The following is a 23,029-nucleotide window of genomic DNA, read 5'->3' as shown; positions in this document are numbered from 1 at the left end:
AGAATCAGAGCATACGATGAACAGGGAGCTGAGGCATCCCTCCAAGATGCCATGGACTAGCTAGAAGAAGCCCGCGACGTCGCCCTCCTCCGTTCGGCCAAGTACCAGCAGGCGTTGCGACGGTACCACAGCCGACGGGTGCGGGGTCGAGCCTTCAACGTCGGAGACCTTGTCCTCCGCCTTGTGCAGAGCAACAAGGACCGCCACAAACTCTCCCCACCCTGGGAAGGGCCCTACATCATCGCGGAAGTACTTCGCCCAGGCGCCTTCCGGTTGAAAACCATCAACGGCGAGGTCTTCACCAACGCCTGGAACATTGAGCAGCTACGTCGTTTCTATCCTTAAAATAAGCATACACTCTTCCTTATCAGATTTTGTCATAATAAAACCCCGATCCTTAGTGACTTTCAACCCCTGCAAGTCACGAGGGGTCAGACCTCACTCGGGGGCTGGCATGTGATCATAACATGTGACATATGTAATACAAGTATTGCGCTTGCAAAAACCTCCTGTGTTATATTTATAAACATTCTCTAAGTTTTCCATTCCTCTCATAAATGAGACCTAAGGGCTAAGATTTTGGGAACCAATTCTGAATACGACTGGTAGGACTATGGGACACCCACGCCCCAGCGGCTACAACCTCTTTGCTCACCAGCTCAATCAGAATTAGTTCGCCCACGTTCCTAGTTTATTATGACTTAGACCGTGAGAGGGGTCAGAAAGCACTAAAATCTTTTCTGCAAAAAGGAGAAAGATAAAAAAAATTGCTTGCCATAAGCAAAAGATGTAAATTTGTTCATTTTTTGCACAAATTCGTCACTTACAAAGCGATTTCATTACAAAAAGGAACAATATACTTGTCAATTCAGAGGACTGTTTACTTGGGGGCTTCTCCACAAAGTTATTCAATTACAGTCTCTGCTTAGCTCTACTACAAGTACTACTGTGATCACCGCGCCATGCCCTCCATCGACAATGCCCGGGGCGTGTACATGGGCCAGCTCGTCTACTGCGGTTGCCATGCCACGCTCTCCATCGGCGACGCCCAGGGCGTGTACATGGGCCAGCTCATTTACTACGGTCGCCGTGCCACGCTCTCCATCGGGGACATCCCGATATCCCGCCGCTTCGTAGGATCCTCGAAGGTGCCGCCATCTGCAACGCCTCCGCCGGAGCGTCCGGGGACTACGCCATCATCGTCAGCCGCAACCCCGACAGCGACACCTCCGCCGGGGCGTCTGGGGACTACGCCATCGTCGTCAGCCGCAACCCCGACAGCGACGCATCCGCCAGGGCATCCAGGGACTACGCCATCATCACCAGCCACAACCCTGACAACGGTGTAAGGGCAGGAAATGCCTCCCGCCAAAGGAGGAGCATAGCGGACGACGGCGCAGTCGACGACGTACGACGCCCACCGGCGCCTCTTCTCCTTCGACAGCAGCGACTCCTTAGCAAGGGCAGCACACACCATCTCATCTACGCTGGATAACCTCTGGCTCGACATCACGCTCCAGATTCATGAGCGAATCTATGAGTTTTCTCTCTCTCTGGCATTACTCTTCCTCACTTAGGAACCGCCGCAACGCACGGACGCATTCGGCGGAAAGGAAGGATAAGGGGAAATAGCGGCTCAGAGGTAGAAGAGGAGGTAGGACGAGAACTCCCCTCCCCCTCCCTATTTAAAGAGGAGGCGCTGTAGCTAAGGAAAGGCGAAAGGTTGGACGAAAAACCCTCTCCCTTCCCCTCTTTAAATACGGAATCAATGCCGATTGATACCTGAGGGGACGCACCAGAACTGACGAGACATGCCCCAGTCGACGAGGCATCCCCCCTTGGTCAAACTGAACACTGCCTGGGTATGGCCCGCCACTGACTTGGTCTGGACGCGGCAATTAAGGCACCCACATAGGTAGACAACCCTTTGCCTCCCTATGCAGGACCACGGGACGATCCGACGACAGGACCTTTTGGATCTCCTGGGCCAGCCATTCGGCCCAGAAGAGACGGCAAACGAACGTCCAAAGAAAGATAAGCATCTCAGCCTTCTTACTTTATGCGTTAAAATTCATTCTCTAGCTTCCGACCCCGTCAAATGGCGGGAACACGAACATCACTCGGGGGCTACCGAGGATGTCTACCAATCTAGACATCCTCCTTACCTGACAGCGTATGCTTGAAACTAAGGACACAAAATACGGGCATACAACTTTGAGTAAAACTAGACAAACTAGCAGACCCTACGCCTCGGTAGCTACGGTGTTTCTGTTCGCCAGAAAAATCATGCTCAACGCCCCTTGCATCTCCAGCTTCGATGTCTGCCTTCTCAAGAAGGGTTTGGAGGGGTCCACCTATAGAATCTCCCCCAAAGGAGAAGCTATTAGGTTGCCCAAGTTAATTAAATGGCTCGGACCGCCACCGAGATACGAAAAACAAAGAATAGCAATTCTTATGCAGGTTACTCCAACCTCTTCGCGAACATCAGGGTCTGAACCTCGCATGGACACATCTGGTAGGAGCTTTTCGTCACTCATACCGCCAAGGTAACGTTACCGACCCCGCCTTCATTTTGATTATATTATACATATGCAAAACATCCCAACGCTTCGTGTCGCATCACGAAACGGCCGTCGCCTCATTTGATATAGGCGACCACAGGCCAAGGTTCGAAGGTTGGCCCGCGAAGGGCTCAAGGCCGCCTCATGCCGAACAGAGCCAGGGAGAAATAACCGAGACAAGCCCCAGCAGCCCTACCCTACCCCGCTCAGAAGCAGACAGGGACGTCTCAACCTTTTCTCGTTCAATTCTAACCCCGAGCCAAACCCACAGAATCTCCATCGAGGAGAGGCCATTGGGTCGCCTGAGCCTATCGAACGGCTCGAGCATCTGCCAGGAGGCATGTTAAGAAGTTGTGGAGTACCACCAGAGGGCTCTACCGACCCCATCAGCAAATGATGGACCCGGATTCCACACGAACGTACCCATTAGTGAGCTCATTGAGCGCGATACTCGAGCCGTCGAGGCAAGTGTCGTTTACTTAGCCCCTCCGATTGCAAAAATCGAGGATGGGGCAACACGTAAATTATGACTGACCCCTATCAGACCCTAACAAGGCCCACGGGCTCGAGCCAATCAATACAGGGACACAGGTTCCAAGGCCCCACCTTGCCGAGCCCATAGAGTCCCCAGTTGGGGATTTCTATTGGAAGACAGGGCGGGGAATATTGCAATGTCATCCAAGGACTTCATCGACCCTGTCACCAAAACCACAGTTCTAATCTCCAATAACCCCTGACCCTAGCAAATGCAGAGGGTCGGACCTTACTCGGGGGCTGGTTAAGGTATGGCTACCTCATTTCTTTCTTTCGAAACAATCTCCTCGCATCAAGACCAGCGGCAAGATTCGGGGGAACAGATTGGTAAGATCGCAAAAAATCAAACAAAACGAAATTACGACGCAAAATCATGAAACCGCGTCCAGACTCGAAAAATACCGACACTTGTCCACATATTACATATAAGTTGTTCTCAAAATTATTTGACTAACTACTCCCGCGAAGGGAGAACCATCTCTTTCAGATTATCCGCCAGGTTTTTCGCAAGGGGAGCAACCATCTTCTCCATTTCCTCTAGCTCATCATCCTCGTAGGTGGAGGGGAAACCTTCGCTCATCACCTTTAGGTTGATTTCCTTCTTGTAATGGGCATGGGCGATGGTGAAGGCCTGAGTGATCCCGGTGTGAAAAGCACTCTCCTCAAGCTGGCCCACCCGAGCCGTGATACCTACGGCACGAGCCACGAGCGGGCTGGTCTCCACCGGCTCCACCACCTTCAGGGCATTAAGGATCACCCCGACCGTAGCTTGTAGAAGATCGTGCTCATCGCTCTCAACCTGAAGGGCCCTTCGTGCATAGGCAGCCTCTTTTTCTAGCTTGACGGAGACATTTTCGGCGCTCAACCTTCGGCTCACCGCGTCACTGAGCTCCGCCTGGAGAGAGCGGACCACCTCGACGTCCTCATCCACCTTCTGCTGAAGGGCCGTGGCCCTACTCTCGGCCTTCTGCTGGAGGTCCCGCTCCATCTCTAGCTCCTTCAGGACTTCGCCGGCCTTCTCATTAGCCGCGGCGTTCCTCTACAGCAGCTTGTCTCGCTCCTTTTGGAGCCTAGTGATCTCCTCCCCATCCAGCTTGGACCTCACCGACAAATCCTCGAACATCCCATGGGCCTCCTTCGCATCTTGACACGCCTGGGCCTCCCGCTTCTGGGCGGCAACAAGCTGTGCGGCCATGTCTGCTCGCAGCCGAGCCTCCTCGGAGAGGCGATCCCACTCCATCTTCTGCTCGCGGAGAAATCGGGATTTATTTTGGCTACAAGCAACAAGAACCTGAAGAGGAAGAAGACTGGTATCAAAAATGCGAAAACACAAAAACATGCGAAGAAGGAAGAAAATCAAGCGGATACCTGGGTAGTAGGAACAACAATTTCATGCAGGGCTCCTCTGGCTTGGTCCAGGGCCTCTAGCATGGTCGAAATTCTAATGTCAAGACCCTCCCGCTCCATGCTCTTAGAATGATCATCGAGCGAGAAAAGAGCTGACGTCGGGTCCTGGGTGGCCATCCACTGAAGCGGCGGCTCCCCTCGTGCGGGGGAGCGGCTTCCTCCCGACAAAGGGGCCGGGGGCGGCTCCCTCCTAACCCTATGCGGCACCACCATCGCACTCGAGGACCCTTCGACTGGACCCTCCTCCATCTGGGCCGCTTCGAGCGCCACGGGCAGATCCACCTAGGCCCCCGGTGGCATGGATTGCACTACGCCCTCGAGCGCCACCACGACCGCGCCCGGCTGATCCTGGCTTGGCACGGTCACGACCACCTCCACTGGCGGTATGCGGCCCTCGGCTGGCTGTACCACATCTGCCATGGAGGAGGCTGCCTGCTCAGTAACCTCCGTGGGCATGGGTGCCACCACAGACGCCGTCGGGTTGGCCAACGCAGATCCAACGTCGGCACCACTCCCGCCCAAAACAAGGGTGATGCCAGGCGACGCCATCTATCCCACTTGAATGGCGAGACTCTTCTTGGGCGCCAGCCCTAGGGGGTGACCCGTCCGCAAGAACCTACACAAAGGTATTAATCATTAGATCAAAATAGAAGTGGAAAAAGGATGAAAACAGGGGAATCAGCAGCTCACGTTGACGTCCTTGGCCAGTGGAAGCGTTTTGGGGATGGATCCCTAGATCCCTACCCCAACTCGTCTAGGTGGGACCGTTTCAAGCCTACCCCCTGCTCTGGGGCAAGGGGCTCACCTCATGGGGTGCGGCACTAGAGCCGCTCCCCTCCATCACCTCGTGGGGCGCGGCACCAGAGCCGCTCCCCTCCATCGTCTCATGGGGTGCGGCACCAGAGCCACTTCCCTCCCCCATCGCTTTGGGGTCGGCAGCGGTAGGCCCACTTTCCTCCATCCACCGGTCCTCGGCCAGCATGTCGTGCGAAGCGGCGGACTCGCCGGCCTCCACCAACCTCACCGATTCACTTCCCTCCGCGTGGAACAGGAAGGGTCCCTACATGGATGGGTGGCCACTTGTCAGCGTGTCCTCGTCCTCCAAGACATCCCAATCCATGCCGATGGCTACCTTGTCGTCATCGTCGTCATCCTCACTGCTCACGTCCTCCCCTCGATCCCGTGCCTTCTGCTTCAGTCATTTCGCCTTCTTCATCTCCTCCCTTGCTTTCTTGTCCCGCTCGGCCGCGAGTCGATTCGCCGCCACCACGGCCTTGTCCTTCGGTAGCGGAACTGGACTATCCTTGAAGACTAGCCCCCTCGGCTGGTCCCAACATCACAAAAGCAAGTATTAAAAAATGGAGATTCAGGAGAAAGAAAAGAGCATGGGAGAAGAGGGCTTACGAATTCAAAGAACCCAGGTTCTGGCCGCATTGGGGGATGTCCGGGCACCGGATACACAATGTCGAGGATGCTGCCTTTGGAATCCTTCGTTGGCTTCGTCGCCTCCTTCATACACTGTGCCACTTCTGAAAAAAGGAGTGCCTCATCAACAAGCACCGTCCCCTCGAATGACATTACAGGCGTCATCCGATGCAGGGGGACCACGCGCGCCATCAGCGGCGCCACCCTCCTTGCATGATAGGCGCCGATAATCCCCGTCCCCTTTACGCCCCGATCCTTTAGGGCTTTAAGGGCGAAAAGAAGGTTGGAGAGGTGTTTCTTGTCTTTGGACTAGACACCCTAGCTCCATGACTCCGGAGCCTCTTGAATAAGGCGTCCAGTGTACCTCGGAAGGGTGGCACTCGCATCGTCCCTAACATAAAACCACTGCGAGTGCCATGCCTTGTTGGATGTCGCCAGATGCATGTATGGATAACCCCTCAACCGGGTATGGCGCAGATGAATGCTGGCACATCCCATTAGTGCGTTCACATCTTCCCCCCCAATCTTCCTCTTCGTCAAACTAATGTTAAAGAAATACCGCCACAAATCAAAATGGGGATCGATCCCTAGGAAACCCTCGCACAGGACAACAAATGCCGCCATGTGTTGAACCCCATTGGGAGTTAGATGCTGCAGCTCCACCTCATAATAATCCAGCAGCCCCCGAAGAAATCTATGCACGGGTACCACGAATCCCCGCTCATGGAAGATGGCGAAAGAAACAACATACCCTTCGGGCGGCACCAGCTCACCCTCGTTGCTAGGTAGCAGCCACTCCTAGACGGCGGACAGCGGGTGGAGAAGGCCGCGGCGGACAAGGCCCTCCAAACGCCATGGGGTAATGCTAGATCTGCCCCACAACTCCATCGAAGCAATTAGGGAGAAAGGTGGGCGCGAGCTCGACGGCGACTACGGGGCAGGCACAAGCTTGACGGCGGCTGCGACATGGATGCAAGGTGGCTGATGGTGGTGGCATGGGCGCAGGAGGCTGGGGCGATTGGCGGTGGGTGTTTCGAGATGCAGAGACAAGGGAGTGAAATACGGAACCATGGGGGTGAACCCCGTGGTTTTATAGGGGCGACGGACGCAAGAAGGGCAACCGTCCGCCTTGATCTCCGGGCCTGCCACGCGCCCCGCCGCGTCATGTCACGGGACATGCGCGCAGTCCCTATCCTCTCACCCCAAAAATCACGGTGGATGGTTCGCCTTCTCCAGGCGAATCTGGACTCTCTACCCGCCTGGGAAACACAAGCCAAGAAGACCTTTTTTCTCTTTGGCCCACCTAGGGCCCAGAAGCTCGGTGGCCGACCCAACTAAGAAAGGGTCCATGAACGATCCGAAATCAAGGGCGCAAGCACCAGATAGGTCAGCCCTAAATAAGTTCCCCGTGAACGGGATGCCACGATCCCCTCGAGAAAACATCCATTTGACGAAAAACTAAGTCCTTCACCCAAGTGACTCTACTCCCCAAGTGACTCTACTCGAATCACCCGGGGGCTCGGGGGCTACACCCATCAGGTGTGCTCGCGCGCACCCTTCGGCAAAGTAACTTCGACGAAATCAAAAAACACCCTCCAGGCAGTTCTACTCGAATCACCTAGAGGCTCGAGGGCTACTGTCGGGGACCTAATACCGGGGTACCCCAGAAGGTGGAACCAATAACCACCAAATGTTAAAAACTTCTGGTCGCATGAGAGCGCCATTTCATCTCTTGTTCGAATGACAGGAGTTTGGTTCCACCTCGCCCGATGCCTTTGGGGCAGGCTCGGTCTCGCCCGAGGGCCGAGGGATAGACTCCGTCTCGCCCGACGCCTTTGAGGTGGCTCTGCCTCGCCCAAGGGCTCAGGGCTAATCTCCGTCTCGCCTGACGCCTTTAGGGCGGGCTCGGTCTCGCTCGAGGGCTGAGGGATAGATTCTGCCTTGCCTGACCCTGGAGGGGCAGGGTCGGTCTCGCCCAAGAGATAGGGATTGGTCTCCGTTTTGCCCGACGGCAAGGAATGGGCCTCACCCTGCTCCATATCTAAAGACTGGATTCATCTTACCTGACAACTTCTCCCCGTTCCCTCAAGATGATAGGTATAGGGCGAGACAAGACGTTAGGGTCAACCATGGCTCCAAGGACCATACCCTACGCCCTAGAAGGAAAAGTACTGCCAGGGGATGACGAGACAGGTGCTTTAGACCCTTCTAGGCGCTGCAGAGCCCGAAAGGTTGTATAGGTGCGTGCTCCTCACCCTGTAGAGTTGTAGGCGCCGCCTTCAGCCCTGGGACATGGAACCCGACGAAGATATACGACAACCACTATGCTCTAGAGAAGGATTTGCTATCTCCATGAACGATGGATATTTCGTCACCACGCTATGGACCCGAGGGAGCGGCGCCCGCTTCCCGACCCCTCAGGTCCGCCAAGTCAGAAGGCCTTGACCACGGCGTTACGCCAGACCCCGACCCCTCGTCCCTCCGACGAAGACTCACAGAAACCAGAAGGCGTGCGAAGCAAGGCTGGGAGAGGCTAATAAGTCAAAACCACTGTACTACAGCCCATACCCTACGCAGGGCAGCGTTCTATAATCAACCTGACATTCTACAGAGACATCGATAGTATTGTAGGCACTTATCTTCCTTCGCACTCATCAGGATGAAAAACGAGGCCGGGTAGACGTGAGCCACAAGATTAGGTAAAGCCCTCATCCTTGTAAAGCCAACCCCTTCATCTATAAAAGGGGATGCGCTTCTCCCATCAAGGGGGGACTTTTGATCGAACAATACAAGAACACACACATACACATAGTCAAGCAGCTACGAAGCTCTTGACCTCCTTTTGACCCTTCTATCAGAGACTTGGGACCAGTCCCTCTCTCGATCGTTTGTATCCCTTACTACAGACCGTTTATGGTGCTAATAACATGAGCAGCAACAAACTGGACGTAGGGACATTCGGCCCGAACCAGTATAAATCTTGTGTCCTTTAGCGCACCATCCGAGCCCAACGCGCATTACTATAAATTTACTTGCCGGTGCTCGTATGAAACACCGACAAAAACCCTCCCAAGATGGAAGGGAAAAAACCACGGGCACCAGCCATTTACAACTTAGGGATACCCTAACCTAGGGGCTTTCCTGTATACAAGTCTATGATGTCTATGAGAGAGGTGGTCCATATATATAGGGAGAAAAAAACCCCACACCCTCGTCTATTAGCAATACGGAACTAATAGATGGTCTAGTCCATCTTAACGCTAATGGGCCGCTTCGCTTCGGCCCAAGCTTGAATTTGGATCATAGCTCAACAAACTCTATCTTGAGACAAATTCCTTCTTGTAGCATTAAACGAACCTTCACCCTGAAACAACAAAGAAATACTTCTGGTGCCAAATAGCCTCTTGGGCTAAACAGTTATACTAACTAAGCTTGAGCAAAGCTCAAACTTAGCAACAGGAACTGACTTTGTCAATATATCAGCAGGATTATCATGTGTGCTTATCTTGCATACCTTCAACTTACCTTGCGCGACCACATCGCGAACATAATGGTATTTGACATCAATGTGCTTCGTTCTCTCATGGAACATCTGATCTTTAGTGAGACATATAGCACTTTGACTGTCACAAAATAAATTAATGTAAGAATCATCTCCACAAAGCTCAGCAAACAAACCTTTCAACCAAACTGATTCTTTACATGCTTCAGCAATAGGCATATATTTTGCTTCAGTGGTAGATAGGGCAACAACGGGCTGCAATGTTGCCCTCCAACTCACAACACAACCACCAACAGTGAACACATAACCTATGAGAGATCTCCTCTTATCCAAATCAGCAGCAAAATCTGAATCCACGTAGCCAGTGAGTCCCTTATCAGTCCTATCAAACTTCAAACAGGCATTTGTTGTATCACGAAGGTACCTAAAAATCTACTGAATGGCCTTCCAATGTTCTTTACCAGGATTAGCCATGTATCTACTAACCAAACTCATAGCATATGATAAATCAGGACGAGAGCAAACCATGGCATACATCAAAGAACCAGCAGCACTAGAATATGGAACTCTTGACATGTACTCAAAATCCTCATCCGTACTAGCACATTGTAAAGCTGATAATTTAAAATGAGCAATAGGAGTACTAACATACTTTGCATATGCATGTTGAAACGATGAAGAACTTTCTTAATGTAACTTTGCTGACTAAGAAATAACAAACCAGAATTTCTGTCTCTTGTAATTTCTATACCTAGAATCTTCTTAGCAGCACCAAGATCCTTCATCTCAAACTCACTACTCAACAGTTTCTTCAACGTAGTGATTTCTTTCTTGCTCTTGGCAGCAATCAACATACCATCAATATATAACAGCAAGTATATAGGTGATCCATCAACAAATTTAATGTACACACAGCTATCAAATTCAGACCTCTTAAAACCATGTGACATCATAAAAGAATCGAACCTTTTATACCATTGTCGAGGAGATTGTTTTAAACCATATAAGGATCTCTTTAATTTGCAAACATGATCCTCCTTATCAGGTACTATGAACCCTTCTGGCTGGTCCATGTATATCTCCTCCTCGAGCTCTCCATATAGAAACGCAGTCTTTACATCTAACTGTTCAAGCTCAAGATCTCGCATAGCAACAATACCAAAAAATGTATGAATTGAACTATGCTTTACAACTAGAGAGAACACATTATTATAATCAACACCAGGAATCTGACTGAAACCTTTTGCTACTAACCTTGCCTTAAATCTTGGAGGCTCACTATGAGACAAACCTTCCTTTCTCTTGAAGATCCATTTGCAACGAACGGCCTTCTTATGTTTAAGCAAGCGCACAACATCACATATGCTATTTTTCTCAAGTGACTGCATCTCTTCTTGCATAGCGGAAATCCACTTCTCGTGGTCACCAGAAACAATAGCTTCAGTGTACGTAGCCGGCTCATGAATGTTCTCAACCTGTTTAGCATAACTAAAGGAATAATGAACAATATCACATTCCTCAATTAAACATGGACGAGGTCCACGACTCCTCTTTGTTCTACGATCTGCAATAGACTAATTTTGAGGCTGCAAAATAGGAGGTGAGTGCTGAACAATATCATGAACATTGTTATCAACAATTTTAGTTTCCTGATCATCTACGTGCTCCACCTGCACGCTAACATGTTCCTGCTCCTCATCAGAACCAACTGGTGAAACATCTGTGGACAAGCTGTCATTAAACATAACAGATTCATTGAAAACAACGCTTCTGCTCATGAAAGTCTTTTTAGTTTCAGGATTCCATAACTTATATCCTTCAACTCTAGAACCATAACCAAGAAACAGACATTTAATGGCTCTAGGTTCTAGCTTTCCATTATTAACATGAGCATAAATAGTGCAACCGAAAACTCTCAACTGTGAATAATCAGCAAACATACCAGACCATACCTCAATGGGAGTTTTCTTATTAAGTGGGATAGATGGTGACCGGTTGATCAAATAACAGGCGGTGTTAGCAGCCTCAGCCCAAAAACGCCTGTTCATACGAGCATTGGACAACATGCAACGAGCCCTCGAGATGATCGTTCGGTTCATGCGCTCAGCCACACCATTCTGCTGAGGAGTGTACGAGATGGTGTGGTGCCTAACAATGCCTTCTTCCCTGCAGTAATCATTAAAAGCATCCGAACAGAATTCACCGCCATTGTCAGTATGAAGTAATTTTACCTTCTTTTCAGTTTGCCTTTCTATCATAACTTTCCACTCTTTAAAAGCAGCAAAAGTATCATCTTTACTTTTTAGAAAATAAGGCCACACTTTTCTAGAGTAATCATCAATAATGGTAAGCATGTAACGAGCACCACCATAAGAGGGCTTACGAGACGGTCCCCACAAATTAGCATGTACATAATCAAGTGTACCTTTGGTGGTATGAATAGATGCATTGAATTTTACCCTCTTGTGCTTACCAAAAACACAGTGCTCACAGAACTTCATCTTACCCACAGTGCAGCCATCCAACAGGTCTCTCTTGATCAATTCTGCCATACCAAGTTCACTCATATGCCTAAGACGCATATGCTAGAGATTAGTTTTACTTGGTTCATCATTAGAAACAGCAGCAACAGTGACAGAACCATGTAAAGTACTTTCTCTAAGAACATATAACTTTGCAGAGTTCATATCACCTATCATATAAATGAGAGAGCCTTTTGATACCTTACACACTCCACCTGAACCAGAGTGTCTGTACCCCTCGACATCAAGTGTGCTGAGGGAAATGAGATTTTTGGCCATTCCTGGTATGTGTCTCATATCTTTCAGTGTGCATATCATGCCATCATGCATCTTGATCTGAACGGAGCCAATGCTCACAATCTCACGTGGGTTGTTATCTCCCATACGCACGACATCTCCACTCTGCACAGACTCGTAAGAACTGAACCAATCTCTGTTAGAGCATATATGAAACGAGCATGCAGAATCAAGTATCCATTCATCACGACCAGCAACACAACCAGCAAAAACAACCAGAACATCTCCTGAATCAGAATTATCAACAGCGGAGACAACAGAGGCCTTACCATCACCATCAGATTTATTTTTTGGTTTATACGTACTGTTTCTTTTCTCCTTATTCTGCAGCTTTCAACAATCCTCAATGACATGAGTATCTTTCTTACAATACATGCAGAACTCATCTCTGCCTCTGGACTTAGAACAACCTTTACCATTCTTGCTCTTGTCTCGATTATTGTTGTTGTTGTAGGTTTTCTGCTCGGGCCTGCCTCTAACTTGCAACACTTCGTCCTTAGAGGACGACACATCAGACTGAACCATATCTTTCATCTTCTCCCTCGTCTGGAGGGCCTCATATACTTCTGCAAGAGTTAGTTCATCACGGCTTAATATTATGGTATCTCAAAAATTTACAAACGAAGTAGGCAGTGAGCATAACAGTAGAAGAGCTAAATCTTCATCATCATATTTTACCTCCATCGACACTAGGTCGGCAACGATCTCCTTAAAGATCGATAAGTGGTTCATCACCGAACCACCTTCTTGCAGCTTGTGCGTGAATAACTTTATCTTCACGTGCATCTAACTGGTTAGATCTTTGGACATACAGATCGATTCCAGCTTGAGCCAAAGTTCTACGGCAGTTTTCTCCTGCAGCACTTCTTGCAAAATATCATTATGTAGATGAAGTTGAATCAGAGACAGAGCCTTACGATCCTTCCGATTCTCTTCAGCGGTCCATGACTTCTGTCCTTTTCCTCCGAAACCGTCCAACGCCTCGTCAAGATCCGAAGATTGTGCCAGAATCGCCCGCATCTTGACTTGCTACAGTGTAAATCTCGTCTTGTAATCCAGCAGCGGTAGATCAAACTTCATCGATACCATCGTGAAAACCCTAAGGTCAAACCAAGCTCTGGTACCACTTGTTATAAACGATAGGCAATATAAACGACGAAGAACAGTATATCAAACACAGGAGACACGAGATTTTAACGTGGAAAATCCTCCTAAGGTGGAAGGGAAAAAACCACGGGCACCGGCCAATAAATCTTCACTATATCGGATAAGGTTACAAAAGTCGGAGATTTACAACTTGGAGATACCCTAACCTAGGGGCCTTTCCGTATACAAGTATATGATGCCTACGAGGAAGATGGTCCGTATATATAGGGAGAAAAAATATCACACCTTTGTTTATTAGCAATACGGAACTAATAGATGGTGTAATTCTTTTTAACGTTAATGGACCGCTTCGCTTTGGGCCAGGCTTGAATTTGGATCGTAGCTCAAAAAAGCCGAGAAGTTGGCGCGCTGGCAGCACCAGCACCAGCACCCGACTCATGGCTCCGACGATCTGTTCGAAGCCAACTATGGCGATATACCACTAGAGGAGATCCAGTCTAAGGCCATCTCCGGTCGTTCGTGGACCAATGTTTGCGACCTCGATGCCGCCGCCGTGGGCCGCTCCGTGCTGGTACGCGCGGCCACTCAAGCGATCCGCGAGGTTGGCAATAAGATGGTCTTCTTCGTTCTGCGCCAGAGCATGAGCACCGTGCAGTGCGTGCTTGTCGCTAGCGCCTCGATGCCGCCGCCGTGGGCCGCTCCGTGCTGGTACGCGCGGCCACTCAAGCGATCCGCGAGGTTGGCAATAAGATGGTCTTCTTCGTTCTGCGCCAGAGCATGAGCACCGTGCAGTGCGTGCTTGTCGCTAGCGCCGACGCTGGGACCAGCACGCAGATGGTGCGATTCACGGCATCCCTCAGCGTAGAGTCAATCGTCGAAGTCGAGGGTGTTGTCTCCCTTCCCGAGTAACCCCATAAAGGACTGCACGCAGCAGGTTCCACCGCCTTTTCCTCCTTTGCAATATATTCGTGGGCATTTGTCATCATCAGGAACCGCATCAGAAAAAAAGGGAACCGCGTTGATCGATGGTTTTTGGTGCCTTTGCAGGTTGAGATTCAAGTGAGGAAGATCTATTGTGTCAATAGGGCTATACCGAACCTTCCGATGAAATTTGAGGACGCAGCCCGGAGTGAAATCGAGATTGAAAAGGTTGAACATGTGTACTGTTTTAAATTATGTGAATTGTCCGCATTCTGTTTAATGAACAATGCAACTTTATGTTCGAGCTTTGTTTTGCCTGTGGTTTCTACAATCTTATCTTATGATTTGATTATTGCTATGTTTGAAGGATGGACAACAACAGAACATTATTCGTGTTGGGCAAGATACCCGATTGAATTATAGAGTTATTGACCTACGAATACCGTCCAACCAAGCAATATTTCGAATTCAGTGTCAAGTTGAAAACGTAAGTGTGCCAGCATTTCCACGGGTTGTTAGGGCGCGTTTGCGAGGGTGGTTGCGGCCGGCTCGGCCCGCCCATGACGCCCAGGCCAGTCTTGGCCGGCCTCAACCGCTGCAACTCATCTTGTTTGCCTCCACCTACAAAACGGACCAGGCTGCATTCAGAACGTGTTTGCGTGCCTATACCATAGAAGTGTGGGTTGGTAGCCTTACCACCAGAGAATGCCTCACAGGCATTTCGTCGAGCAGCTGGTGGGCACGGCGAAGCGCAGGTTGCTGCAATGGCCTGGGTGGTGGTGGCCGGCGTCGCCTGCGTCATCCACGACGATGGCCAGGCTCCGTTGCTGCTACTCGCGCCCACCGGTCGCGCCGCGCCGCGTCGTTGCTGCTGCTCGCGTCGCCGCGCAGCGCCGCGTCGCTTGCTGCTGCTCGCGGCGGCCGCTCGCGCCGCCAGGCCCACGGCGAAGACGCCCGCGACGACGGCGAGCGCGAAGATGCCAGCGGCGAGCCACGCCCACGACGGCGAGCGCGAGGACTCCCACGACGACAGCGAACACGACGCCGGCTCGAGTTGCTTGCGCCGCTCCACCTCCGACCTCCCCTCGCCCACGCCTCCTCCTCATCCTCCTCTGCCTCATCACCGACGCGCCGCTCCGCCACCACCGACAGGCCGCTCGACCAGGACGCGCCGCTCCGCCGCAGTGGGTGAGAAAGGAGTCGGAGGTGATTCCATTGTTAAAATTCTATGGATCGACTAGGGTAGATCTAGGCGGATGAACACTTGGATCCGTGAAGCACATGCACATTTAGACCTAGAACACTACACCGAGAGGGAGATAGGGTAGAGAGGTGCTGGTGATGAACCTGAGCCTTCAGATGAAGTCGCGGTTGTGCTGGCCATCGCTGGTTCGGTGATGGAGGCAGCACACGGGCAGCGACGGGTGGAGTAGAGGTTGCACGGACGTCGATGCAGTGTAGACGGGGCGTAGCAGTGACGACGGCGAGGGTCAGCGGAGCTTCCCGTCGCTGGCTGCGCGCCCTCTTAGATCGGTCTAGGGTTTTGTCGGTGGGGTTTGCGGCTCAAGGCGAACCTCGTGCTTTGAGCCGCCGGCCCCCACCTCTTTATATAGCGCAGTGTGACAGGGGCCCACCAACCATGTAGGGTTGGGCGCCCCTGATCAGGGCGCGTGACCAAGGCCCAATAAGCCGTTGGGCTTATTGGTTAGGAGATCAATCTAACATTCTCCCCCTTGATCTCACTATTACTTTTATCTTTAAACTTTAAACTTCAATCCTTTTATCCTTACTCATTTCTTCACAGATGATGCATAGAGCATGTCTCATCGTCACGGTCAATCGCCGATAGATTTAACAGCTACAATGCACATCTCTGATCTGAAATAGTTACTTTAACTTTTGGGCCCTTTATAGTCTAGGAATCATAGGCTTTCCCTTAAACCCATGCCGGCTACATGTTCTCTGAACACGTTGGGTGGTAAGCCTTTTGTAAGCGGATCCGCGAGCATCTTTTCGGTACTTATATGCTCAAGACTTATCATTTGATCCCGGACTTTATCCTTCACAACATAAAACTTTATGTCAATGTGTTTGGCAGCACCACTTGACCTATTGTTGTGAGCATACTGTACTGCTGGATTATTATCGTAGTATAACTTCAGTGGTCTATTGATGTCGTCAACCACCTTCAAACCGGGTATGAACTTCTTTAGCCAGTTCACCTGCCCCGTTGCCTCATAACACGCTACAAACTCGGCATACATTGTGGATGATGTAGTGACGGTTTGCTTTGAGCTTTTCCATGAAATAGCTCCCCCTGCGAGAGTAAACACATATCCAGACGTGGATTTTCTATTATCTCCCGCATAATCAGAATCTGAATATCCTACTATATGGAGTGAATCAGATCTTCTATATGTCATCATGAGGCCTTTCGTTCCTTGCAAATAACGCAAGACTTTCTTTACTAATTTCCAGTGTTCTATTCCAGGATTGCTCTGGAATCTGCCAAATAACCCGGTAACAAATGCCAAGTCAGGGCGCGTACACACTTGAGCATATTGCAAGCTTTCGACAGCTGAAGCATATGGAACCACTTTCATTTGATCGATCTCATATTGGTTCCTTGGGCATTGAAAATCCCCATATCTGTCGCCCTTGACTATAGGAGCAGGTGAGGGACTACATTTGTGCATACTGAATTTCTTTAAGACTTTTTCTATGTATGCCTTTTGTGACAGTCCTAATACCCCTTTACTTCTATCTCGGTGAATCTCGATCCCTAGAATGAACGAAGCTTCACCAAGATCTTTCATATCAAATTTTGAGGACAAAAACTTCTTTGTCTCCAGTAGTAGACTGACATCACTACTAGCAAGTAAGATATCATCCACATACAAGACAAGGAAGATAAACTTCCCATTTTTAAACTTTGCGTAGACACAATTGTCCTCAACATTATCTTTAAACCCAAAATTCTTTATTATCTGATCAAACTTCAAGTACCACTGTCTTGAAGCTTATTTTAATCCATAAATTGATTTCTTTAGGCGGCATCCCAAACGTTCTTTTCCTTCCATGACAAAACCTTTTGGTTGTGCCATGTAAACATTTTCCTCTAAGTCTCCGTTGAGAAATGCCGTCTTTACATCCATCTGATGTAATTCCAAATCGTAATGTGCCACTAATGCCATTATGATTCTAAAGGAATCCTTACATGAGACTGGAGAAAAGGTCTCATTGTAATTAATCCCTTCTCTTTGTGTAAAGCCTTTTGCCACAAGTCGGGCTTTATATCTCTCTATATTCCCTTGAGAGTCAAGTTTTGTTTTGTAGACCCATTTACAGCCTACTGTTTTGGCTTCTTTAGGAATTATCTCCAAATCCCAAACTTTATTTACATTCATTGATCTCATCTCATCTTCCATGGCCTTAAGCCACTTTGATGAATGATCACTTTTTATGACTTCTTCAAATGAGGTGGGATCATCCTTCATTTAAAATTCTTTAGTGTTGTACACTTCATAATCAGCAGGAATAGCTGATTTTCTAACTCTTTGAGACCTTCTAGGGGCCTCCTCAATTGGCACATTTTCTGTTTGAGGCTGTTGTTACTCCCCCTCATGTGTGGCAATAGGTTCTATAGGATTCTGAGGCACAGGTTCCTCATCATTATTCATTGTTGCCACAGGCGGAATAACAACAGGTGCTGGCACCACAGTGTCTTGTACTGTTGGTGCAGCAACAACAGGTAGTGAGAAAAATGGCTCATGAATGATCGGAGTGGGTGCATACACCCACTTCTCTTCAAGGTCAATTTCTTGAGCTACCATGCTCCCCCTAATCATTTCATCCTTTAGGAAGACAGCGTGTCTCGTTTCCACAAACTTTGTATATCTGTTAGGACAGTAGAAACGAAAACCTTTTGACTTTTCTGGGTAGCTAATAAAATGGCAACTCACTATTTTGGGATCTAGCTTCCCAATGTTTGGGTTAAAAACTTTAGTCTCAGCAGGGCTCCCCCACACACGCAAGTGGTTAAGTGAGGGTACTCTTCTTGTCCATAACTCATACAGTGTTTTGGGCACCGACTTACTTGGTACTCTATTGAGAATATGAATGGCGGTTTTAACGCCTCCATCCACAGACTCATGGGTAAAGTGGAGTAACTTATCATACTACGCACCATATCCATCATGGTACGGTTACGCCTTTCAGCTACTCCATTCTGCTGAGGTTCGCCTAGTGTTGAATACTGGGCGACTATACCATTCTCCTGTAAGATCCTTGCAAAAGGTCCAGGAACTTGTCCATATAGGGTATGCCGACCGTAGTACTCTCCTCCATGGTCAGACCTGACTATCTTAATCTTTAAATCATGCTGATTTTCAACTTCTGCTTTAAATATTTTAAATTTATCCAACGCTTCTGTTCTTTCTTTAATTGGATAAATGTAGCCAAACCAAGAGTAATCGTCTGTGAATGTTATGAATGAATCATAACCATCCACACTTTTCACAGGAAAAGGACCACATATGTCTGTGTGAATAATCTGTAGGATTCCTGTGCTTCGTTTGGCATCTTTCTTAATTTTCTTTACATACTTTCCTTTTATGCAATCTCTACATTGTTCTAACTCTGAGAGCTCTAATGGAGGAAGAATATCATTCTTAACTAGTCTTTCTATTCTCCCCCTCGAAATATGGCCTAAATAACAGTGCCATAATTTCGACAACGCATCATGAGCTCTCTTTCATTTTCTGTTTCCATTGTTCGATAAGGATACATTTTCATTCACATCACATACGGAATTCACATTTTCACGAAGTGATAACAAATAAAGCTCGTCTTGTCAGAAGGCAAGACCAACACATTTATTATTAAACAATATCTGACATTTGCCATTTCCAAAATGGCAATCATAACCATCATAGTCCAACTTTGATACACTAATAAGGTTTCTTTGCAAAGAAGGTACATAAAGAACATCTCTAAGAAAAAGTATGAAGCCATCTGGAAGCTCTAAAGGAAGATCTCCAATGGCCTCAACATCTACTTGTACTCCATTTGCGACTTTAATGAAACTTTCGCTTCTTTGCAAAGTTCTCATCGAACAGAATCCCTGTAATGAATTAACAACATGAATAGTTGCACCTGAATCAATCTACCAAGTGGATTTTGAAAACTTTACATACAAGGATTCATTTACGAACATAATAATGTTCTCACCTTTATTCTTCATAATCATCTTTAAGAAATCAGGACAATTCTTTTTATAATGTCCCGTCTTCTTGCAGTGGAGACACTGGTCTTTAGCCACTGGGAATTGCTGGTTCTGAGACTGTTGCATGGGACCTTTTCCAGATGACTTAGAGGAAGAGCTGTTATTATAGTTCTTTTTCTTATCTTTTAGGTAGTTGACAGAACCACCTTATGAAACTTTTATTCTATCCTCCTCTTGCACACACATGGCTATGAGCTTTTCTATCCCATTTTTCAGGTTGTATGTTGTAATTAACAACAAAGGTGTCAAATTCTTTGGGCAAAGAAGCAAAAATCAAATGAATAAGAAACTCATCATTGAGTGTCAAATCCATTGGTTTGAGCTTAGATGCCAGATTGCTCATTCTCAGTATGTGCTCTCTAATGCCACTGCTGCCACCAGAGTACCTTTCTGTAACCAGCTGCTTGATCAGCTGGGTTGCATATGTCTTTGAAGAGCCAGTGAACTGACTCTTTATTCTATTTAGGTACTCTGTGACCGTGTCACAGTCTGGAATTGAGCCCACAATAGCAGACTCAATGGTGTTCTTTATCACTGCCAAACACTTCTTGTTGGCAGTGACCTATTTCCTATGCTCAAGGTCATAGGACATCTTTACGGGAGCAAAATCCCGCTCTCTGTTCTGCCATGCAGCATTAGTCTCATCTGTCTCCCTCACCGGTGCCACAGGTTCTTTGAGACACGGTGTGGTGACAACCCAGTCCACCTCAGCAAGGATAAAAGCCAGGTCTATCTTTTTTTTCCACTCAATATAGTTATCACCTTTTAGAGTGGGGATCTCTTTGATACAACTCATTAAGTTGTATCATCCTGAAAACACAATTCAAATAGTGTGAGAACAGAAATAACAACAATAATTGCATGCCTTAGTTTAACGTTGGTCAAAATTAAAACATACAATTATTTTATACATTAAATCTACATCACCGTTGGGCAGAAATAGAAATAATGCATAATCATTTAAAATTATAATATTGCTATTAACAACGTTGGTCAGAAAATAACAATATCATAATCAACTCATTTTTAATCTCTTGGCTCTTAAAATCAAATTCTCCCGTTGGTTCGAATTTAATTAAAAGTCCATAATTACTTTAAATACGCAGCGGAAATTCAATAATCATTTTCCTATTTTCCAGAAGCAACTTTACTATTTACTGAACAAAATTATCGTTGGATAAATTTTTGTACAGAAAATTATCACAAAAAAAATTCAATTTAAATTGATCAAATTGTTTTCTGGAAAATAAGAAAAATCAAAACTGTGACTTTACTATTTATTTGGCCATTTCGGCCCGATCCAGCAATCAGTTTGCGCGGCCCAACGAAAACGGCCCATGGCCTGTTCACGCGCGCGTGTGCCAGCAAACTCGGCCCAGCTACCCGCGGCCCAGCCGCGCGCGCCAGCTCTCCCGACCCAGCCGCTTGTGGCCCAGCCGCGCGCTCCAGCGCTCCCCCGCGCCCAGGCCGCAACCTGGGCCTAGGTCGGGAATTCGGCCTCGCGCCCTTTCCCGCCTGGGCTGCGGCGCTGGCCCATTTGATCTCAGCCGCTCACGTCGATCGGACGGTTGGCCTTCAATGTCGCTGGATCAAAACCAGCGAACGCCGTCGCTCCCTGAACCCTAGCCCATTTCTCTGCTTGCTTTCTCCTCTCCTCTCCCACGGCGACGCTAGCGAAGACGAAGGGAGCGCGCGGCCACCTCGTCACCGGAGAAGAAGGGAGGACGACACCGGTGCCAAGCCCCTCGCCGGTGCGCGCGCTCGCCCATGGCAGAGCGCGCCGCCGTCGAGCGGCTTTGGACCGCTGCCCTGAGCCACGGCCGAGCCAGGCCTCTGTCCGCGCGCCAACCATGGTGGCGGTGATCACCGCCCGCACGGTGGTAGCTTTCCACGCGACGGCGGTGTCGGGAGGACCGGGTAGGTTCCCCTCTTCATCCTTTTCCTTCCCCAAAACCCGATCTAGGGTTAGGGTTTCATTTCTCGGGTTAGGGTTCTTTCTGATCCGATCCGAGATCGGGATCCTTTTCATCCTTTTTCGGTTTCTTTGATTCGGATTTTGCACGATTTCCTGATTAGGGTTAGGGTTGGGGACGACACTTTTTTTGTTTTTCCCCAAATCGCCTTCGGGTTCTTCTTTAACCTCATTAGGTTTAGGGTTCATCCGAACCATATCTTTTCTCAGATCCGATGGATCGAGTTTAGGGTTCAACCGAACGTCGGCCGACCCTTTTCTGCTTAGATCCGCACTGGATCTAATCAACTTTCTTCTCGGGTAACTTTTAATTTCTTTCCCCGAGCCAGATCTACCGCTAGAATAAGCTCTGATACCATTGTTAATATTCTGTGGATCGACTAGGGTAGATCTAGGCGGATGAACACTTGGATCCGTGAAGCACATGCACATTTAGACCTAGAACACTACACCGAGAGGGAGATAGGGTAGAGAGGTGCTGGTGATGAACCTGAGCCTTCAGATGAAGTCGCGGTTGTGCTGGCCATCGCTAGTTTGGTGATGGAGGCAGCACACAGGCAGTGACGGGTGGAGTAGAGGTTGCACGGACATCGATGCAGTGCAGACGGGGCGTAGCAGTGACGACGACGAGGGTCAGCGGAGCTTCCCGTCGCTGGCTGCGCGCCCTCTTAGATCGGTCTAGGGTTTTGTCGGTGGGGTTTGCGGCTCATGGTGAACCTCGTGCTTTGAGCCGCCGGCCCCCACCTCTTTATATAGCGCAGTGCGACGGGGACCCACCAACCATGTAGGGTTGGGTGCCCCCGATCAGGGCGCGTGACTAAGGCCCAATAAGCCGTTGGGCTTATTGGTTAGGAGATCAATCTAACATCCATCCCCACCACGAGCCCACGCGAGCCCAAGACGCGCTTCAACAAGCCAGGCTCTGAAGAAACGAAGGAAAGTCGCGTTTCCTGGGAGCCATGAGAGAGAGTGCGATTTGCATCGTTTGGGCCTGGCTCGCTGGTGGGCCCTAGCTCGCAAACACGGGAAGCTGCACACGGAGGGCGCAGCCAGGCCGTCGGGCCAGGGTCGCAAACGCGCCCTTAGTTTGCTTTTATTTATGTATATGTATCTTTTCATTGGACTGTTAACTTATTTTTTTTTTCTGTTCATATGCAGAAATTCAGAGAATTTTTGTTGTCCAAGGGCTTTGTTGGGATCCATACCCCAAAACTGATTGCAGGATCCAGTGAGGGCGGTGCTGCTGTATTCAATCTTTTATACAATGGTCAGCCTGTTTGTCTAGCACAATCTCCACAGTTACACAAGCAAATGGCTGTTTGTGGTGGATTTGAACGTGTATTCGAGGTTGGTCCTGTGTTTAGAGCAGAAAGTTCTCGCACATACAGGCATCTCTCAGAGTTTATTGGTCTTGATGCTAAAATGGAGATTAAGGAGCACTATTTTGAAGTAAGATTAGAATAATAGTGATCCATTTCATTTATTGAAGTTTCTTTT

The 23,029-nt window shown here is 48.8% G+C and overlaps 1 pseudogene; it reads left to right on the top strand.

Moving 5' to 3' along the window:
* LOC136458370 (aspartate--tRNA ligase 2, cytoplasmic-like) overlaps positions 1–23,029 on the top strand; it is a 36,244-nt pseudogene that overhangs the window by 7,380 nt on the left and 5,835 nt on the right.

This window comes from Miscanthus floridulus, chromosome 6 (assembly GCF_019320115.1).
Source record: "Miscanthus floridulus cultivar M001 chromosome 6, ASM1932011v1, whole genome shotgun sequence".
In the NCBI taxonomy this organism is placed as follows: domain Eukaryota; kingdom Viridiplantae; phylum Streptophyta; class Magnoliopsida; order Poales; family Poaceae; genus Miscanthus; species Miscanthus floridulus.
This window is presented reverse-complemented; position numbering and strand designations above follow the sequence as displayed.